The following is a 21528-nucleotide window of genomic DNA, read 5'->3' as shown; positions in this document are numbered from 1 at the left end:
GAAATCTGAGCCTTCATTTTTTTTTTCTTTCAGCAGTATTGGGGTTTGAACTCAGGGCCTCACGCTTGCCAGGTAAGTGCTCTACCACTTGAGCCACACCACCAGCCCCTGCCCACCCCCCTCTTTTAAAAATTTTTCTGGTAGGGTCTCTGGCTTTTGCCCAGGGTTACCCTCAGACCATGACCCTCCTACTTATAACTCCTGTATAGGAATGACAGGTGGACACCACCACACCCAGCTCATTGGCTGAGATGAGGTCTCCTTAACTTTTTGTCTTGGCTGGTCTCACAATTCTCCTGAACTCCATTTCCTGAGTAGCTGGGATTACAGGTGTGAGCCACTGCACCTGGCCTGAGTCTGTTCTTAAGTGCTGTGTGATCCTGCCATTATGTGCACTCCCCTCCACATGTGGACACTTCACAATATACAGAGATTTTTTTTTCTTTTATTATTCATATGTGCATACAAGGCTTGGGTCATTTCTCCCCCCTGCCCCCACCCCCTCCCTTACCATCCACTCCACCCCCTCCTTTTCCCCCCCACCCCCTCAATACCCAGCAGAAACTATTTTGCCCTTATCTCTAATTTTGTTGAAGAGAGAGTATAAGCAATAATAGGAAGGAACAAGGGTTTTTGCTGGTTGAGATAAGAATAGCTTTACAGGGAGTTGACTCACATTAATTTCCTGTGCGTGTGTGTTACCTTCTAGGTTAATTCTTTTTGATCTCACCTTTTCTTGTTCCTGGTCCCCTTTTCCTATTGGCCTCAGTTGCTTTTAAGGTATCTGCTTTAGTTTCTCTGCGTTAAGGGCAACAAATACTAGCTAGTTTTTTAGGTGTCTTACCTATCCTCACCCCTCCCTTGTGTGCTCTCGCTTTTATCATGAGCTCAAAGTCCAATCCCCTTGTTGTGTTTGCCCTTGATCTAATGTCCACATATGAGGGAGAACATACGATTTTTGGTCTTTTGGGCCAGGCTAACCTCACTCAGAATGATGTTCTCCAATTCCATCCATTTACCAGTGAATGATAACATTTCGTTCTTCTTCATGACTGCATAAAATTCCATTGTGTATAGATAGATACCACATTTTCTTAATCCATTCGTCAGCAGTGAGACATCTTGGCTGTTTCCATAACTTGGCTATTGTGAATAGTGCCACAATAAACATGGGTGTGCAGGCGCCTCTGGAGTAACCTGTGTCACAGTCTTTTGGGTATATCCCCAAGAGTGGTATTGCTGGATCAAATGGTAGATCTGTGTCTAGCTTTTTAAGTAGCCTCCAAATTTTTTTCCAGAGTGGTTGTACTAGTTTACATTCCCACCAGCAGTGTAAGAAGGGCTCCTTTTTCCCCGCATCCTCGCCAACACCTGTTGTTGGTGGTGTTGCTAATGATGGCTATTCTAACAGGGGTGAGGTGGAATCTTAGTGTGGTTTTAATTTGCATTTCCTTTATTGCTAGAGATGGTGAGCATTTTTTCATGTGTTTTCTGGCCATTTGAATTTCTTCTTTTGAGAAAGTTCTGTTTAGTTCACGTGCCCATTTCTTTATTGGTTCATTAGTTTGGGGAGAATTTAGTTTTTTAAGTTCCCTATATATTCTGGTTATCAGTCCTTTGTCTGATGTATAGTTGGCAAATATTTTCTCCCACTCTGTGGGTGTTCAGTTTAGAGACCATTTCTTTTGATGAACAGAAGCTTTTTTAGCTTTATGAGGTCCCATTTATCTATGCTATCTCTTAGTTGCTGTGCTGCTGGGGTTTCGTGGAGAAAGTTCTTACCTATACCTATTGCTTCCAGAGTATTTCCTACTCTTTCCAATATACAGAGATTTTAAGAATTATCAGTATGATCTCATCTTGGAAAAACAATTTAGGTCTGTCTATTTATGCATGGAACAATTATTAAGCTATGTTTATGTTTGTTTTATAATCAGAAATTTCCTACTGTTATATTTATAAAAAGTTTCATGAACAGAGATTTTTAAGGCTAGTCAGCACAAAATAAGAAAGAGGGATCCAACACAGGAAGCCAGAGATGTCCTGACAGAGGAGGCAGCAGCACTGGGCTGGGGAGGTGAATAGGAGCAGGCAAGGATTTTGCTTGGTAGTTGCGGAGCCCTGTGGCCTGTGGACTTCTGGGGCTGTGGGAGTCCTTGCTGGTGGGGGTGTGGCCCCAGTCCAGCCAGGCTCCCAAACCACCAGAAGCAGAACTCCTCTGGACCCCATGCTGCTTTGTGGTCCAGCCACTTCCCAGCTATTGCTTCCCACCTGTTGCTTGGTGGGTCACTGGCTTCTTGGGGAGGAGCCTCCAGACAACAGGGGCTCATTAGACACCGCTTGTCACCTGCCACTGCTTAGCCTTCTGGCTGGACTTCCTCTCACTGGTGCCAGTGTTGGATCTATTTCCCTAGCACCTGCTCTGGTTGAGTTCCAGGTGGTAACTTTCCCAGATCTGCCCATCCAGTGTCCTCAGACAGCATGCTGACTGGGACCCTCAGTCCAGGCACTATCATGGGCCTTGTGGTCAAGTTCAGATCAGAAGCCCATCTGTGCCAGTGACAGGCTGAGGTGAGCTTGGAACTTCCTGAGCTTCAGAATCCTTAGATGGACATGCCTGGAGTTTTGCATGGAGCTCACAGTCTGTGTGAGAAGTTAGGCTCCCGCCTAGGTAGGTCTAGATTTATTATTTTTTTTGCAGTACTGGGGTTTGAACTCAGGGCCTCACTCTTGCTAGCCAGGTGCTCTACCTCTTTAGCCAGTCTGCTAGCCCAGGTAGGTCAAGCTTAAAGGCACCATTCTCAACTCCTCCCATTGTTGTCTGTCCTAATGGCAGCATTAGTCAATAGGAAGACCCCTTCTTCTTCCTTCCTTTTGCACTAGGTACCCTGGCTCCTCTGCTGTGCCCACAACTGATAGTGGTAAGACTGGCTGGAGGGGGTTATATTTCAGCAATGGAGATTCACCCCCTCCCATCCTTCCCCTGCCTGGTTCAGCCTCTTATCATGTCTGCTCTGGATGATTACAGTAGCATCCAAATGGGTTTTTTGGCTTCTGCCTTATCTACTACATCTCTTACACACACACACACACACACACACACACACACTCACAGAGAGAGAGAGAGAGAACATGTTCAGTGATGCTCAGTACTGTATACCTTATAGTCTTATGCCACAGTCTGCTCAGTGCCTGGTCTATAGGCAGTAGTTACAAAGAATAGATGAGACTAATTGTCCTGACACAGAGAAATGGCCACGCTCTACTGTGACATGAAGACAGCATGGGGGAAATCATGTGATCTCATCTATAACTGGAGTGAGTGTGTGCACATGGAGGGAAGGTCCTGGGGAAGGAGCTGCCAGTCCCTTGGCCCATCCGATAGGTCTGGTCACCCCCTCTTCTCATTCACCCTTTCTAAGATCCCAGTGTTGTCTGACTCCGTAGTCCTGGAGAGGGGTGAGCAGAGCTCTGTTATGAACACCTCACTTGATGGATGAAGAAAACAGACCCAGAGTAAGGAAGACAGTGACAGAGGGAGTTTGGCTTCTGGTGAGTTGGGTGCTCCTATGCCCAGCCACATGGTCCCTTTGTGGGAAGGGTGACAGGTTCTGTGGGCCTCTACCTCTTGAAGACTTGCCCTGTCTTCCTCCAGCTCCTATCCCAGCCCCAGCCTGGCTGCTCTGAGTGAGGCCTCAGCAGGGGGTTTGAGTTGGGCCTTGACCCGGGTTCCAACCCTGGTTAGTACTCTGTTCGTGGGAACCTGGAAGCCTGCCTTCCCTCCTTTAGTTCCCCACCTGCACTGCTGAGTGGTGACCTTGGCAGCACAGCTGGATTGGGAGGCCTCAGCTTAAAAGCAGGCAGCCCTGACCTCTCCCCACAGACTGGAGCTGGGCTCCCTTCAGGGCCATGCTCTGCGTCACAGCCCAGCCTTGGGAATGCACAGGACACCATGCCCCAGATTCATCTTGTGGTCCCTCTGCCTCTGCGGCCTGCTCCCCAGTTGGGGGAGGGCAGGCTTCTCTCTGGGCTGGTACGTCCATCCTCTGGTGGCACCGACCTCAACACTGTTGTGCCTGACCCTAAGGGCACCCTCCTCGCCCACTGAAACCCCACTACCAGGACCCTGACCTTCAGAGCTTGCTCAGGGGAGAAATGTCAGGAGTTTGAGTTGTCACCCTGCCACTGACCGATGGTGGCCTTTGCCATGCCCACACTTCTCTTTGGATGGCAGCTGATCTTGTGCATTAGTGGCCTCATCTGTGGGATGGGTAATCACTCCATGGAGTGAGGAGGTCTGAGGAGGGCTGGTCTGGGTCCTGGCACCCAGGGTGCCTGGCTAGTGGTCACTCCCTTCTCTGTACCCCTTTGGAGTGCTTTTTATTTGGAGGCAGGGTCTTATTAAAGATGGCAGCCTTGTCCAGGTTGGCAGCCTCAAATTCTCAATTCTCCTGCCTCAGTCTCCTGAGTGCTGTGATTGCAGGTGTGCACCATCATGCCCGGCTTTGAGTGCTTAAAAAATAGACTCTCGAAATTCAGTGTAGAAGTTGTGATTATGTGGGTTAGGGCATGGCTCAAGTGGTAAGAGCACCTGCCTACCAAGCGCAAGGCCCTGAGTTCAAACCCCAGTAACACACACACATACACACACAGGCAAAGTGTGATTAGGTCCATTTCCATGGAGGAGGTGGGGGTCTCTCACAAGAACCTGAAGAGGACGTGTTAGCTCACTCCTCCCTAATAAGCACTAATGGTGGAGTTTGAGACCTCTGACCCAAGTGGGGACTTTCCAATCTACCTGTTGCCACTACCAGCTATGCTGGTCAGAAGGCCCTCAGTGTACAGATAGGAAAGCCAAGGTCACTGAGGCTCAGTTACAAAGCCTGTGGCCGAAGTAGTACAGTAAACACCCAGGCAACTGTAAACAGATTTGTGCCAATGCTGAACCATGAGCACAGTTGAGTCAGACCATCCCTGTTCGCAGTGGTCTCACCTCTACACCGAGGAGATGACAGGAAGTGTCTGTGACAGGGGAGGCTTAGAGGAGGCTCCTTTCCAGCCTTTAGATCCTAGAATGCTTCCTGGGGGAGGTGACAATTTGAGCTGTTCTCGGAAGATGAGTAGGTATTACCTGGGGGTAGAGGGAGGGCTTCCAGGCAGAGGAGGCACAGTGGTCAGGGGAAGGAAGGGGAGGTGGAGAGCAGAGTCTGGACTCCATCCTGCAGGCCACTGAAGGGCCTACACTGGTAGGGGTGATAGGCCCCTTGGCTGCCCAGTACTAGGGAAGGATGGGGTTGAGAGGTGTGAAGGCTAAATGCAGTGAGCTGGGTAAGACACCATGGGGCCCTTCCTGGGCAGAGGCAGTAGGCATGGAGATGAGGGAAGGAACAGATTGGCATGGCAGAGGGAGAGAAGCAGCTGGGGAACCTACGAGGATGGGGCATGGCAGGGGGAGGGGAGATGTAAGTGGGACAGCCCTGGAGGAGGAGGTGTGAATGGAGCCTTGGAAAGAGAGATCTTCAGAGTCAGGGAAGTGGTGGTGGGGGGCACTCAAGGACAATGGGGCATTGGTGGTGGGGAGGAGCCCCCAAGATTGGGGCAACTACCAGGGAAGTGAGGGGAAAGGAGTGAAAGACAGTGGCTGGCAAAACAGAAGCTACAGAGGCTTCCCCAAGTACAGCTGGATGGTGCAGAAGGCCATGAGTGAGGCTGGTCCAGGGAGCCGGGTTTGCTGGGCCGGGTGCACACCCCCTCCCCCTCTGCCCTTCCCTGAGCAGCTCTGGGTCCCTAGGCCCCAAGGTGCAGCACTACAGGTCCAGGCTGCTTGCACGTAGTTTGCCTTTGCAGACGCCAGAGGGCAGCTGCCTCCCATAGGTACTCTGGCTTCAGCCAGATTCAATGCAGCTCTGAGCAGACCCAGAGTTTCTGCTGCAGAGGAAGGTGTGCTTAGAGGTCTCACTCTCCAGTTCCCAGCAGACATAGGTCTCACTCTCCAGTTCCCAGCAGACATTGGCCTTCTCCAGGTGGTCCTCAGCCCTCCTAGACCTCCTGATCTGGAACTCCCATCTCAGAGATTCTGATGGGTGCCCTGTGCTCAGAATCATCAACAGACACCAGAGAGGTGCAGCAACTTGCCTGGGGACACACAGCAAATCCTGAACCTTGGCTGGGTCAAGCCTCAGGGCAGATGATTGGTCTGAGTGGGGAGGACAGGAGCTTCGGGCTGGACCCTTATTGAAATCATCCCAATTCTTTCTGCCTGGCTAGCTACAGACACCTGAGGCTGACCCTAGTACAGATGGGCAGTTGAACGGGACTGAGGTGCATTTTAGAGCATGTAACACACACACACACACATGGCCTAAATCTTTGCAGACAAAATTCTCCTATCCTACTCAGCATGAACTCTGGACACTTAGCGCAGGTAGGAACCCTGAGAAGCACGGCAGCAGCCATTTACCCAGGTTTCTCTGATTGGAACAATGAGTTGCAAAAGAAGCCATTTTGTTGTTCCCCTTTCCTGAGGAGGAAGCTGGCCCCAGGGCAAGGAGGGCTGGTCATTTGACCAAGGTTGTCTCATTCTTAAGGGTCACAGGTACAATTGAACTTGGATCCTTGTGGAGGAAGGGTCCTGTGGAGCCCAAGAAGCCAGCCTAGGATGGGGAGACCGCAGTTACTGTCTCCAAGGTGATAGGTGAGATGCTACCCTGCCCTTGACTTTCCCCTTTCACCAGGGACCCTACTTCTCCAGAGCAGGGTGGGGATGGGTGAGGGGAATTCCAGGGAGAAGCCCATGCCCACCACATCCCCTAAGGTCCATGAAGTGCTCTTAGGGTCAGTGGTGACTTTTTTGAATGAGAGAGAGAGAGAGAGAGAGAGAGAGATTGAGAGAGAGGAGTCCTGACAACTGGGCCTGGCCAGGCTTGTTGCTGTTGTCTTGGACCCCCACACAAGGTGGAGAGGCCATTCAAGTCCCTCAGACTATCCTTCTGCTCCTGAGAAAGCAGCCAGTAGAGTGTATCTGCTCTCTCCCCCTGGCTTCCTCTGCCCAGAGGGGGCATCTCTGGGGCACCAAGGAGAGGTGACTCTCCTCCCACACAGTTCCTGGCTATCTGATCTCTGTGGCCCCCTCCTTTCAGCAGCTTTGGGGATCCCAAGGGTGAGCAGCTGCAGGGGGAAGGGCAGAGAAGGAGAGGGGGTGCCTGGCCCAGCAAACCCAGTTCCCTGACTCTGCCTCACCTCCGCCTGCTGTACCACCCATACATCCTTGTGGAGGCCTCTGCCATCTAGTTCTCTGCCTTCCTTATAGTTGGGTCCTTAAAGCTCACTCTCTGGTGGATGAAAGATAGCTAAAAATCACTGAGAGGTGGAATCTAATCCCCCCTGTCCTTGTGACTGGATGGCTAGCCTCAGAGACAGACCTGCGGGAGGTAGCAGAGCTTGACTGGGATCCTCCCCCTCCCTCCTGGACTGCCTGCTGCTCCCCCAGAGAGGAGCCCTGCTACCCCAGACCGACGGCCCACTGGGAGGAAACTCCAGCTAACGAGGTGGGAAAGAGCCGCTCTCTCCTAGGCCCCAGTTACTCCAGCCCTTACCCCTAAGTGCCTTCCCTCTGTGTCTTGGCAGAGTTTCTGACCAACAAAACTGTGAGGTATGATAACAAAAGAAAAAAAAAATGATGGTTTAAGTTACAAAATTTTGGCTAGGTGTAATGATGCATGCTTTAATCCCAGGTACTCAAGAGGCAGAGACTGGGAGGCAAAAGGTTGGCAAGCCCCACCTCAACCAGTAGAGCTTGGGTGTGGTGCACGTGCCTGTCATCCCAGCTCTAAGGGAAGCATAAATAGGGGGACTGAAGTCCAGGTAGCTCTGGGGCATAGACTCGAGACCCTATTTGAAAAATAACTAAAGCGAAGAGGGGCTGGGGGTGTAACTGAAGTGGGAGACCCTCCCTGGCAAGGGCAAGACTCTTGAGTTCAACCTCCAGTGCCACCCCAAAACAAAACAAAAAAAAAGAGTTACAATTTTTGAAGGTGGTTTCTTATGCAGGACTAATTAGAACAGTGCTCCCAGCCTCTTGGAGAAACCCGTATGGCTCCCATAAGCCCTCACAATAAACTTCCAACTTTGAATGTCAAATTGGCAGTCAGTCTCAGCACAGCTAGATCTCCTTTCAGAACTGAGCTCTGGCCACTCCACCACAGCCCATTTCCTCTGGATCCTTTTCTATCTCTGAAGCCTTACCTACTGTGACCAGCCAACCCTGACCTACTGGCATGACACTCCCATCTGCCAGCAGCCACTGACACACTCTCTCCCAACTCCCTGGAGGCCAGGCGGCAGGCCAGGGCTTCCCTGCCTTCCTGTCTTTCTCAGGCAAGCCCCTGACCAGGGCACTGCTCCAGCCAGACTTGGAGTCCTTTGTCACCCAAAGCCCTTTTGAGTCCCTCAAGATGTCAGAGGCCTCTCACTGCACAAGCTATCCAGTATCTTTAAAGGGAATGAACCATATCTTTTTAAAATAAAATGAGAACCTTCAGCTTGTTCAAATTGGTACAGTCCCCTGCCCCTGGAGTACCTGAGATCCAGGATCTTGGGAGTAAGAACTCCATGGAGGGGCTGTCTCGGTGAGGCATGGGGCTGGATGGAGTTATGGTAGGAAGACTTGCTGAAAGGGGCCACAGTTCCCCAGGGGTGGAGGCTTAATGTGGCCAAGTCCCTCCCTTACTATGAGAACCATCCAGGCCACTATCTTTGGCTACTGGTTGCCCAGCCACGTTCCCTTTCTACCCACCTTGGGACAACAGGAGGATAGAACCCAGTGATTATGGACAAGTCCTCCTTTCCCTCCATTCACTTTTGAACTTCATCACCACGAGAGGGCAGGCAAGGGAAGACTGTGAGCTCCGCTGGCAGGGTGGGGACACTGAGGCCAGAGCTTGCCAGATCAGGCAGTAAGGGTGCAGCCAAGTGGGGGAGCTGTACTCCTAGACACAGAGGGTAGGGCTGGGGAGGGCTGGGCAGGACAGGGACGATGCTGAAATGGGTCTTTGGCTGGGGGTGAGGGATGGGAGGGGGGAGGCATGACACTAGTGTGTCCCTTCTCCATTTGCTACCTTTTGGGGGTAGCCCTAACTCTACAAGCCCATTCTGGGCTCTGTATTGTTAGGAATCTCTCTGCTTACCTCCTCCCCAGCAAAGTGTGCACCCGGAGCTCAGCTCTGTTGGACAGGGAGACCCTGTCTAAGATGTCAATAGAAGGCTGGGGACTTGTCACTCACATCCAGGAAGTGTAAATAAGAGAGGAGAGTTGTGTGTGTGGTTGCTGGAGCTGGGCCTCTGGCTGGATAGGGTAGGATTTGAGGTATGAGAAGGGCCTGAGCACAGGCTGGAGGCCAGCATAGGCACAAAGGGCAGATGGGAGCTAAAGAAGGTTCTAGAACCAGGGCCCTGCTCACCCAGATTCTGCAACTCAAATGCCCCTCTCTCCATTCCTTTCGAATGTCAGCTGTGCCTCCCAACCACAACAAATCTGTGCAAACTGCTGTTCCAAACAGGTTCCCAGCTCTATGGAGGCCGCCCTCTCAGAGAGGGGGAGGCGTGGCTTCTTTATTCAACCCAAGGTTACAGCAAAGAAACAAAAGGAGTGAATTTTCCCCTTTCTTTCCCTTCCTGCAGCAGCAGAGATGATGTCTGGAAAGCTTTTGTGCTTGGCTTCCTGGAGCTCTCAGGGGCAGCAGGGCCTTGGCCAGTGGCTGACCTCAGCCCGTTTAATTGGCCCCTGTAGGAGACAGGCTGGCTAATTGGGCCAGGCTGGGACAATGGGCTGGGCTAGGGTGGGTGTGGGGGCAGGGCTTCCTGAAAGATGCTGGCTTCTCTTTCTCATCCTCTGTCCCTCCATCAACCTTGCCCTACCTTCAAGGCTTACTCTAGGCCCTCCTCCTCCAGGAAGACCCCTAGGCCACCCGAAGTCCAGCCATCAATCACTCCTCTTCTGGTATGTGACTCAGAGTCCTGTGTCTGCTCACAGCAACTTGGGGCTGACCCTTGCCCTCAGCCAGGGAAATACAGGGCTTCCTCCAGGGAGATGGTGGTGGAAGAGGCTGGAGATAGGACAGATCCCACTACAAAGTAGCTTCTGTTCACTCTTCACTAGAGGGTCACCTTCACCACTGGTCACCTCCTGCTGGAATCCCCCTGGCTCCCACTGTGTCCTGGGGGGGAGAGTGCCGACAGGAGTCCAGAACCAGGCTTCTGATCTGCCTCTGTCCACAGCTGACCTATGACCTTCAGAGGAACCCTTGCCCCTCTGTGGTCCCTTGGGGATGATGGCTACTGGGGATGAGGTTCAGGTTCTTGCTACAGTGGACAGGAAGTGCTTTGGTTAACTGAGGCCTGAGTGCAAAAGGCTATATTGCTAACCCAAGCACCCACAAAGTCCTGCCCTGGGGCGATCTGTCTCCTCTTGGATGTCTTCAGCTACCACCTCCACTCTTCCTTACAGTCTGTATTGTGGTCTACCAGGTTAGCTCAGGCTGGGGTCTGGGGCTAGACCTCCAAGATGCCAGAGCCAGGACTCTGGTTAGCAGGAGACAAGGATCACTTTCCCAGAAGCCCTGCTCTGCTCCCTCTCTGGGTATGGGGTGAAGGCTGAGGACCCGGCAGAAGGTTCCTGTGACCTTGGGCATCTAGGACCCAGTGTCTTAGTTCTCCCCATCTCACCTCCCACTTGTGCAGGCTCTGGGAACACCTCTGCTGGTTGCCTAGCAACACACCCATACACACCTATCTGCTAAGTGAGCCAACCCATCCTCCAGAACCAGTGGGCTTGGGGCAGACTTACAGAATAGCTGTCAACTAGGCCCAGGGCAGCTTTGGGGTCTGCAGGTGGTGGGGCCCCTGGCTCCCCCATCTGTGCCGCTAGCAGTCCTGTTCCCAGGATGGGTCCCCAGGGACTGTTGCTACAACAAGTGCTGCCTGGTGACCAAGCCCTGCCCTGAGCTGCAAGCAGGCAGGCCCACAAGGCCACTTTCCCTTTGTCCCAGGGTGGGAAGCACTTGGGTAAGGTGACCAAAATTAGGTTAGTTCATTCCTTGGCCAGGGAACTGCAAGGAGACCACAAGAGAGTTTAAGTGACTTGTGCTGAAGTGACTCCTTCTTGCCCAAGGAAAACTCTGGGCTTCTGACTCCCCTTCCTCCAGCCCCAGTGTCAGCATCCCTCCCCGAACCTGCCTTCTGGCTGCACATCAGTCTCCCCCTCCCTTTCCCTATTTCCCCTCTTCCTACACACTCCCACCCCCACCAGCAGCCCAAGCTGGACCCACTCTCCTCCCAGCAGTCAGTGTACCACGCCTGGCCCCTGGGGCCTCTGGCTCTGCTTTCCTGATGGTCTGGATGAATTCCTTTCCCTTTAGTTCAGCAGAGACATGGGTGGATGTTTTCAAAAGGAACTCTCTGGGAAGGAAAGGGAAAACAAACCCAAACACACAGCCTACCACCTAGAAACGCCGTGGTCATGGAGGCAGAGCTGTCTGCTCAGACTGGTTGCAAAAACCCTCCCCAGGGCACAAGGGGCTTGTCAGCCTGTCTGTCCCTGGTACACTTGGCCCAAAGCCTTTCATGATAGGCCCCCAACAAGGCCCAGTCAGATGCCTGCTGGAGTTACAACTTCGTGCGTATTTGGTCACTTGTTTAATGAGTGAATGGATCTGGCAGGGTGCTCTGAGGCCTCGGTGATGGCACAGTAACGGTCCCTGGCTGGCTGGTCCAAGATAGACACTTCGGGGCCTCAGTCAGTGTTGCAGGCCGCCCTTAGTTACTCGCCTCATTTTTCAAGTCATTCACTTTTTCTTGTAGGGGTTCTTCCTCTGTGTCATAGGGACAGGTGGGGGAGTTGGACAGGACAACCCCCACCTTGCCCTGTAGCTCATGTCGAGTTGACCTGGTAAAGTGGAAAGACTGCTGCTGAGTAGCTGTGTGACTCTGCATGGTCACTTAAACTCTCTGAACCTTGGTTTCCTCCTCCGTAAAATGGAATGTGTCACTGTACCCATTTCATAAAGCAGTTGGGGGGGGCTACATGAGGTCATGGGTATAAGGCTTTGGGCACAGAGGGGTGGCACCAGAAGTAGTACTGCCTCCTCTGTGTGACTCTCCTGGGGGGCTCTGCAGAGTCTGATACTCCTCCAGGGAAATGAAAATGAGGGGTGACATGGAGCCACTATCTTCTCTGATGGCACCGGTCATCCATCTGGCACCTCAGCCTTTCCTATCAGTCTCCTGCTGCCTGTGGCTCCTCCTCCTGGGGCCAAAAGTCCTTAGGAAGGCAATGTGCCACCAACAGATGCTCCTCCCTGCCCAACCTTCAGCCGTCCCTCCCTGGGAGGAGCCCAGTCCTCCTGCTTCTGCTGTACTGCCGATCGATTGAATGTGCTCCCATCCTCGGGCGTGCCATGAATTTTTCATCAAAGGCCTGTAGACTTTGGGAAACGCACAATTAGAAGCGCCATCAATAATGCACCGTGTGGAGGCATCCATGGAGCACAGCCAGGCCCCAGATGTGGCTGGCTTCCAGCCTGCTCTGCAAGGAGGCAGGGGGGCACCAACTGGGGTGCCCCTCAGGGGCCCATCACTGGACAGAGAACAAGTGTGGGATGCTGAGAGGGAGGGGAAGCCACAGGCTTGAGCTGGTTGAGCCTGGTCCTTGCAGCCCAGGGAGGCCCCAGGGAGATCAGCCTTGTCTTGGGTGTTTCATCTGTAAAATGGGTGCTAAAGAGCTCCCTTGGGTGCTTCCCACCCCTTAAAGTATGGAGAGACACACCAGGCAATTACAATGGAAAGACTAGGGTTCTCAGGGTGGTGGTGGGGGGGCTGGCAAATGTCCTTCTGGAATCTGAAGAAGCAGGGCAGGTGCCAGGATGAGCTAAGGAGGGAGAGGAAGGGTATACAGAGACCCTGGTGGTACTGGGGACTCTCTTCAGGGGTCCTTCATCTAGCCTGGCTGGCAAGGTCTCCTATGGTCTCCAAACTCACAGTGCAGTCCCTCCCATGCCCACCTCTGGCTACCTGGCAATTTCCGGGTGCCTCTTCCTTGGCTCAGGCAATGTGTGCACCTGCAGAACAGAGGCACCTTCACTATCTGCACTGGCCTGCTGACAAAGGCTTCCCACTTTCCTTGCCTTCAGCAAGCGGACAGGAACACAGGAACTCACTGTGGCCTGGGTTCTATCCTTGCTGGTTTTTTTTTTTTTTTTTTTTTGCTGTGCTGGGGATGGAACCCAGAGCCTTGCATTTGCTTGGCTCTACTACTGAGTCACATCCCCAGTCCTGGGTGCCACTCTTAATTCTTCCAACAGCTCACTGATCTCATCCTGCCAGCAACCTAAGGAAGTAGACACATTATAGAGGAGGCACAAGGAGGTGAGGGGGCTTGTCTGAGAAGGGAAGCTGCTTCCAGAGTCTGTACTCTTTTTTTTTTTTTTTTTTGGCAGTACTGAGATTTGAACTCATGCTTGCTAGGCAGGCACTCTACCACTTGAGGCACTCCACCAGCCCTTTTTTTGTGTTGCCTTTTTTTTTTTTTGAGATAGGGTCTCACAAGCTATTTCCCCAGTCTGGCTTTGAACCACGATCCTCCTGATCTCTGCCTCCCAAGTAGCTAGGATTATAGGCATGAGCTGCAGGTACCTGCTGACTCTTAATTTCCTGCCTGACCCTGGGACTGACCTCCTGTGCTCACTGGGTCTTGGGCAGGGCTCCTGCTTCCATTCCTTACTCACTAGGGTTCAGATCTTCCACTGCAGGACCAAGGCTCAGCTGAACTCCGGGGGAGGCAAGCAGGGCTTCGATAACCATGCTCAGTTGGCTGGCTGGCTGGAGAGTCTCACTGCCAAGTCTGAAGCCAGCCTTGAGGGAAGGTTCAGGTGCCTCCTGGTCCCTGGCAATGGCTTCCCCTGAGGCCACACCCATCTCCTGGAGCCCCTCTGGCTTCTCTGATCCCTGTACCTGCATCTGAGGTTGTTCTGAATGTCTCACTTCCTGCAATAAAACCAAAACTCTATGAGGAGCAGGAAGAGTTGGGCTGAAGTGGCTTGCCCTGGCTTTTGGTGGGTTGCTGAGTCTCTTTGGGTCCTGCTGTCTGAGGGCCTCTTCTCTGGCCTGGGAGGAGACTGGGTCCCTGCACACAGGCTGTGTGAAGCTAGAGATATCAGCACCTGGGGATGGGAATGCGTGACAAAGGAACTTGACTCTCCATTTCTAAAATCCTCTCCAGGATGCCACTGGGGGGGGGGTTGCTGAAACACATATGGAAGCCAAGATTTACAGCCCCCAACCCCCAGCAATATCCCAGCTCAGCAGAGCTTGGAGCCACCTGCAGCAAAGTACTTACTACCATGCACAGAAAAGCACTGGGATGATCCCAGGGAAAGGGGTGGCTGGGGGAGTGTGGGTAGTGAACTGCGTTAAAGCCTTTTGTATCCCCCAGTGTGCATCTGCACTTGGCTGTGACCCAACCCACTGCCTTCCTTGAGGCCCCTGTGACTCCAGGGTCGCAAGAGGACCATCTCCCATCTATGGGGAGGGTGGATGCTTCCTTTCCCAGTCCAGGCCAAGGACACCACGGTCCTTCCAGTTCAATACATATCTCTCAGCAGTCCATTTGGCCAGGCCCCGTGCTGGGCATGGGGGACAAAGCTGTGACCAAGGCTTGGTCTCTGTCCCCGAGGACATCATTCTAGTGGCTGTGCCAGCAGGTAGTATGATGTGACATGCAGCATGGTAGATGCAGTAGCGGGCGCAGGCGGGGTGTACTGGAGGCAGCTCAAAGCTGGAGAGTTGTTTTGAAGGATGAGTAGGAGTGTGTCAGGTGATGCAGGCGAGGAAGGGGACTGTCCTGGAGTGACAGGAACAAAGGTGTAAAGGTGGGGAGTACCTGGGACACTGGGGAAGCACACAATCAGGATGTGTGTGGGCACAGGTGTGGGAGATGAGGCTGTAGTGGCTGCAGGACCTGGTCACAGGGGCCTTGAATGCAAGGCAAAGGCCTAGCCCTGCAGCTCATCACAGCCAGGTGAGGTAGGCTCACGTATGACTGTGAATTCTGGAAGACCCTCCCAGTGGTTATCTTGTAAATACCTCCAGAGTGTTTTGAAGGACAGTTGAGCCAGAGAGGGAAAGCACTTGCCTAGTATCCCACCGCACTCCCATGGCAGAGCCAGCTCAGCATTCCTAGAACTCCAGGTCAGAATTCTGTGCTGAGGACTGGAAGCACAACCTATCCAAGCTAGAAGGGGCCAGGAGATCTTCTGGAGGTAAGAATGGCCCAGAGAAGAGTAGGTTAGGGTATTGGCAGCCCAAATCCTTGGGATGGGAACAGTCAAGGAAGGTGTCTTTCGATGCTGTTTTGTCTCAGTTTCCTGGGAGGCCACCTACCTTGGTGTCCTAGTGGCCATATCCCATCCCACCCCACTCTGGTTGCTGCCCAAGTCTAGGCCCCTGCACCTCCTTGACTGACACTGCTCAAGGGAACAGAGCCTTGGAGCTGGCTTCTCAGACCCTTCCCAACCCAAATACCCAAAGGTGTCACTGTTCTTGGAGCAGGGACCTGGCAAACGTCAGGGAGTATAAACAGACAGGGAACCAGAACTAAAGCCATGCCTCCCAGCACTGGGGCCCCAGCTGTCTCAGAGTGACTAGGTGTGTGTGTGTAGGGGCTACCCTGGAGGGCTGTGGCTTGAACTGCTGGGGTCAGGCTTGGGGGTTTACAAGGGTCTCAGGCCAGGCTTGGCTCACCAGGATGAGGCGGGGTGTGTGGAAGGAGGTGAAGGAGAGGACGATTTGGCTTTGCTTTCCTGCATTGAGGGGGAGACAGTGCCTGACCTTGAGGACCCTCAGTCTGAGGGGGAGACGTGACCTTGCCCTGGGAGCCCCAGTGTGGACAAGGAGGTTGTCCTGTCCCTGCCCCGAAGTGCAGAGGAGGAGGCAGGACCCACACACTGCCGATAAGGACACATGAAAGGAACAGATGGTACCAACAAGTGCAAATTAATTGAGCGAAGCCTGTGTACCCAGGCGCTGTGAACAGGCGAGCTGACAGGCTTGGGAGGGGCCGGTGGGGACAGGGCAGGGATCAGGGAGAAGCTGTAACGAGCACTTATCGATGTCTTGCTGGATCTGCAGCCCAGAGTACAGTTATTGACAAAACCTGTCTACAAATCTCCCAGCTAGAAGCCTTAATTACGGAGCCTCATTAACCCTCACACCTCTAGGCACAGGGGACCACCTGGGCTAGGGTGACTGCTGACACTGTGGCTGCCTGGCCTGTGACAGCCTGGTTGAGTCCTTGTAGTAAAAGGTGCCCAGCTGGACTGATGCCTGGGGACACAGATGGGGACCACGTGCCCTGAAAAGCAGGCAGAGGCTCGGCCTCCAGGACAAGGGCGTGAATGGAAAAGACTTTGGAGCCAGAGAACTATAGGTTTATGACAGTTTTGCCTGTTACTGCTGACTCCAGTGAGCATTTTGCAGTGCTGTGCCTCAGTTTCCTCATCTGTACAATAAAAGAGCAAAGCCGGTCTGGGCTGGCATGGGGGGGCGAGTGTGGTGCTGGCTAGCCACCACAGGCCCCTGGAGCTCTCCTGCTGGATGTAATTTCCCAGCAGCATGCAAGGCACTGAGCACTCTGTCGGAACACAGGTAAACCATGAGCATTTTCCCAACCATAAAAATGACCAAACCTCTCTCATTCCTGGCTAATATAGGTGACAGCTGCTGCTTTATCAGTGACAGTTGTAGCCTCATGTCGTCACTCCTGCCTTTTAGGTGAGAATTTACCAGAAGGGTAATTACACTCACAGAATTCCCCTTTCTTCCTGCTAGCATCCAACTACAGCAAAGCCCTGGTTCCTTAAACTTTTCCAAAACTACCAGCCACCAGCCGGAATCCCTGGGTCCTTTATACCACACTCCTGAGATGCCAGGGGGCCCCAACCAGTCAGTCAGTCCCTGGTGGACAGCAGCTGTGTTCCTGGAGGGAACCAGTCCTTTTGATGAGTGTGCTGTCCAGGCCTTAATTGGAGGCTATTTTCACTCATCCCCCATCGCATCATTTTTGTGAAAGTGTGTGTGCCTCCCATTCATTGTCTCCATTGAAAGCCAGGAAAGAAAGCCGGGGACAGAGGCTGTAGGCAGGAGGAATCCTGAGAACCAGTAAGCAGCAGCTGAGAGCCCTTGGTGGGGAGGAGTGGCGCCTGCCTGCGGAAGGAGTCCTGACTGGACAGCTAGGTCTCTTGGGGGATCCAAGGAGGCCCAGAGCATCTTGGACCTTGGGAGGGGCAGTGGTTGGGGGGAAAGGAGGTGGGTGACAAGGAAGCTCAGCTGTCACTGGGGAGCTGGAGGGAGGGGTGGGTGAAAGTGAGGCATCCCTTCCCTCTTCCTCAGGGCTCCCTCAATGCCTGTAAGCCAGTCCTGGAAGGACCAGAGGGCAGGAGGTATCCTCTGATCCAAATGCAGAGGCCTGGGGAGCTGGAAGGAGTGGACTCCAGGGCCTTTCTCAAAGGAGAGCTTGTGTGGCTGGGCAGTCTTTGGGGTACTGCCTAGGGACATGGCATGCCCCACTACCTTGTCTTTGCCTCCTGGACCCTATCTAGACGCTCTCCTCAGGGGTGTTAGCCCTGTGCCCGTTGCTCTCCTCATGGCTGGCTCACCCTCTCGCCTCCAGACCAGGTCAGAGCTCTCCCCAGCCCTATGTTGCTGGAAACTTCTGTTTCTGGAGGCTCCCTTGCCCCACAGCTTCACATCTGCTTCAGCTTCTGCACCCTGGGCCATGCTTCCAGAAATTTCTCCCTGTGTTCAACTTTCCCTGCTGAAGCTTGAGTCCCTAACAGTCAGTGCCTTTAGAGTCCCCTCCTCACCTGGCCTGTCACCCAACCTCTTTTGGTTGCTCGTTGCCTCCCCCCATTCCTGAGCATCTTCCTTCAGGAACCTTCTCTACGCCCTCCTTCAGCACCATCCTCTGTCCAGGTCTTGTACTCTTCTCAGCGAATGGAAATCCAGAGTCCAGACCCTCACAGATGCGGGTGACAGTGACAGAGAGAGCTTCCCTTGCCTGGGGGTACCCTTCCCACACCTGATCCACCTCAGAACCCAGATACCCAGGCCATGTGCACCAAGCCTACCTCCACTCCTGCCTCAGTTGCCCTCCTGGAGTTAGTAAGCCCCTCTCCCTTCCAGCTCTAGGCTCCTCCTCCTGAGGTGCCTGCTAGAGAAGTGGTGGTGGTGGTGAGGAAGCTGATGGCTGTCTCAAGAGTTAAGAGATGGAACTGGTCCCCAGACGCTGCTCCCCAACGATCCTTGTCCCCCTGCTGGGAACAATAAGGAACTAGAGACTCTTCAGAGCTCACAGACCCCTCTTCTCCAGGCACCATGGATTTTCACCACTGGCCTGTGGGGTTAAGGGTCAGCATTATCCCCATTTCATAGGGAAAAAGACTGAGGTTCTTCTAGGTACTGGCTGGTTGCTGAGTAGGAAGCAGCTTTTTCTCTGTGATTCAGACTACCTGGTCCAGGAGCTGCAGGGAAGGGTATTTAATGGTTGGCACACAAATCCTGAGACCCGCTGTGTACCAGGCAAGGGACAGGGGCAGGGCAGATGGTAGAAGATAGAGTGTTGGGTGAGTAGAACGTTCTGGGTTCCAGTGAAGGCTTGGTACACAGGCTTCAGAAGTCTCTAGGCTCTGTTGCAGATGAGGGAAGGGCGCAGAGCAGGGCTGAACATCTAGATCTGAACTCTGGCTGGGCCACCAGTGGCTGTGTCCAAGGCTGCCTGAGTGGGGCAGAAAAAGGCCCCATATGGACTGTCAGTATCCTGGATGAGTCCTCACCCCATAAAGGAGAGAGAGGAGGGTGGGGCCTGCATTTGGCCTCATGCTGGATCACCAGCAGAGCAGGGCTGAGAGTGGGCTCCCCACCTAGCCTGAGGAGGAAGCTGGAGGTGACTCCAGTCCTCCCAAAATAGTCCTGGCCTGATGCCCATCCTGGCCTTCCTCACCCTAGAACCACTATTCAGCCATCCCTGAGGTCCACCATGCAGAGGTAGATTTGCATAGCTGAGAGTAAAAACAATTCTGCTGGAAGGCTTAGTGCCATCCAGGCTGGAGCCCCCTTTTGTCTGTTTGAGCAAGAGCTGGCTAAGGGCAGAAGGATAATTAGTTCCCCGTGGGCAGTGGTCCCCCTCCTTGAAGATTTAAAGGCACAGCCAGCACACCCAACCCACTCGGCCATGTACCCGCTCCTGCAGCCGCAGTCCCTGGGAGCAGATGAATGGGCATTTTATCTGATTAAACTGGGAGTGAACCAGCCGTTCTCTATTATCTGTGGGCTTGATTGGATATTTAGCACCGTGTGTGTGTGTGTGTGTGTGTGTGTGTGTGTGTGTGTGTGTGTGTGTGTGTGTACACTGATGGGCTTTTCTAGTCTGTGTGTCAAGGGGAAATTTACTGAAAAGCATTTAATCTGAGCTAGGCGCACACCCTAATAGAGTCACAGAGCTTGGGGCAGGGCGGGGGGGTGGGGTGGAGACACTTTTGCCTTCAGTCCTGCAAAAGAGGAGCTCCTATCCTGGGCCTCCAGAGTTAGGGGGTCCTGCTCTGGCCCTCCTGGGAGTGCAGCCCACCCCGTGGGGGTGTGAAGAGTAGGTGGGACCTTGAAGACATGCTCACCCAGAGCCTGGGTCCCTCTAGAGAACACCCAAGGTGCCTGGGACCCCGGAGTTGCCTCCTGCTTCAGGTTCTGTGCTCCTGAAGGTGGCAGTGTACCCTTATGCACTCGAAACAGTCCACCAAGGGGGACCTTTTTTGAGTTGGGGTGACTAGGAAAGGGGACAGGCAGGGTGGGGAGCTGCCCCCGTGCTGCCAAGGGTCCATGTGGAATCTGAGAATTCGTCCATAAGGACGAATCTTATGGAATTTGTCCATAAGGTGCATTTGTCAAGGTACAGGGACAGAGTGTACTCAATAGTGAACTGTCTCGGCCAGGTTTGTAACTGAATTATGTGGAGTTTAGACATCAGATGTGTGGGCCTCTCTCCTACTGTCACATGTTCCCTGTGGGCCGGAAGGGACCCACAGCCTCAGAACTGACTCTGTTTACTAGAAAACTGAGGCAGCCCTCCATCCCTCACCAGATGGTGAGTCAGGCTCCTGAGTTCTGAGTCATGAGACTTAGCCCAGGCCACCACAGAATTAGGTGCTGGTCTGGACTTGACTGACCTGGACCTGTGGTCCCAGGGGTCACTGGGATGTTGGCAGGTCCCCCACCTGCAAAGTGGGGTTGTAAATTACACGTTCCTCATCAGTTTGATGCAAAGGCAAATGAAATCTTGACTAAAGATCTAGATGCTGTGAGAGCTCAGGAAATATTAATGTGTACACTTGCTGGTCAGCAAATCTCTTCCCCAGTCGCCTCTGGTTCTGGAGAGGCCTCCACGTTTGTGACTTGATTATGACTCAAGCCCCCAGCAGTTGATGGTTTCATCCGTTTGGTCTAATTTACAGTGGATGCCCCACTGTTGGTTAATCCAGGGCGGGATGGACTGAGAGCCACAGCTCAGCTCTGGTCCTCTCAGTAAGAGCAGGGTGTCAGAGGAAGAGGCCAGGTGAACCATGCTATCTTCCCTTACCTCTGTGGGGTGAAAGATCCCATCAACAAGGCCCCTGAAAAGTGGACAACTCTTCAGCATTTCCAATGCATTGCCACTCACTGTCTTGTTAATCCTCTCAAAAGTCTCAAGAGGAAAATAGGGAAGATTGTTCTGTCTGCTCAATGAGGAAACATGGAGCAGAGAGATGGAGTGATTTCTCTAAGGTCACAGAGCAGTGTGAAACAGGACTCGACCCTGCTAGGGCTGCATAAATGAGTGGAGACAACTCAGCTCAGAGGGGAGGCTTAAAAAGCTGGTAAGGAAGGAAGGAAGGGAGGGAGGGAGGGAGGAAGGAAGGAAAGAAAGAGTGGGTGCACATATTAGGCTTTGGGAAGGGGAGAAGCAGGTACGGGTCCATGCAGGTAAGGAGCTCTTGACATCTTCAATCCCTATGCTCATTTGCCCTCTCTTGGCTCCTCAAAGTACTTCTTGTATTGGGATTCAAGTCCTCTCCTCTTCTTGGCCCCTGAGGGCCAAGATGCCCCTTTCTCACCAACCTCCCCAGGCTGACTCACTTCTGGAACCTCTGCAGGTTCCTAGTGCTGGGGTTTTCTGAGGAAGACAGCCTCCCCCTCTCTAGGCCCATTGCCAATGCAGGGCATGTGCCTCCTTCAGACAGCCACCCTTGGGCCCAGGGGTGACCTCATCAAAGTATTCAATCTGAGCTCAGGCTCAGGCCCATGAGGGCAGAGGATTGTAGAATTTTGGGCACCCAGAGAATGGTCTAGAAGTGTGAGGCTTAAGATCTCTGCCCTCTGACCTGGCTGGTTGGGAAGGGACCAGATGGAGGAGAGGCAGAGTGGGTTGAGATGATCTTGCTGTCTGTCTGA

At 53.2% G+C, this 21528-nt stretch overlaps 1 protein-coding gene across 1 annotated transcript in view; it reads right to left on the bottom strand.

Annotated features, from left to right (window-relative positions):
• The window catches only part of Ccdc33 (coiled-coil domain containing 33), a 102407-nt gene that overhangs the window by 5475 nt on the left and 75404 nt on the right, over positions 1 to 21528 (bottom strand).

The sequence above is a fragment of the Castor canadensis genome, chromosome 19 (genome assembly GCF_047511655.1).
Source record: "Castor canadensis chromosome 19, mCasCan1.hap1v2, whole genome shotgun sequence".
In the NCBI taxonomy this organism is placed as follows: Eukaryota; Metazoa; Chordata; class Mammalia; order Rodentia; family Castoridae; genus Castor; species Castor canadensis.
The sequence above is the reverse complement of the archived record's forward strand: the minus strand, read 5'-3'. Positions and strand labels throughout refer to the sequence as shown.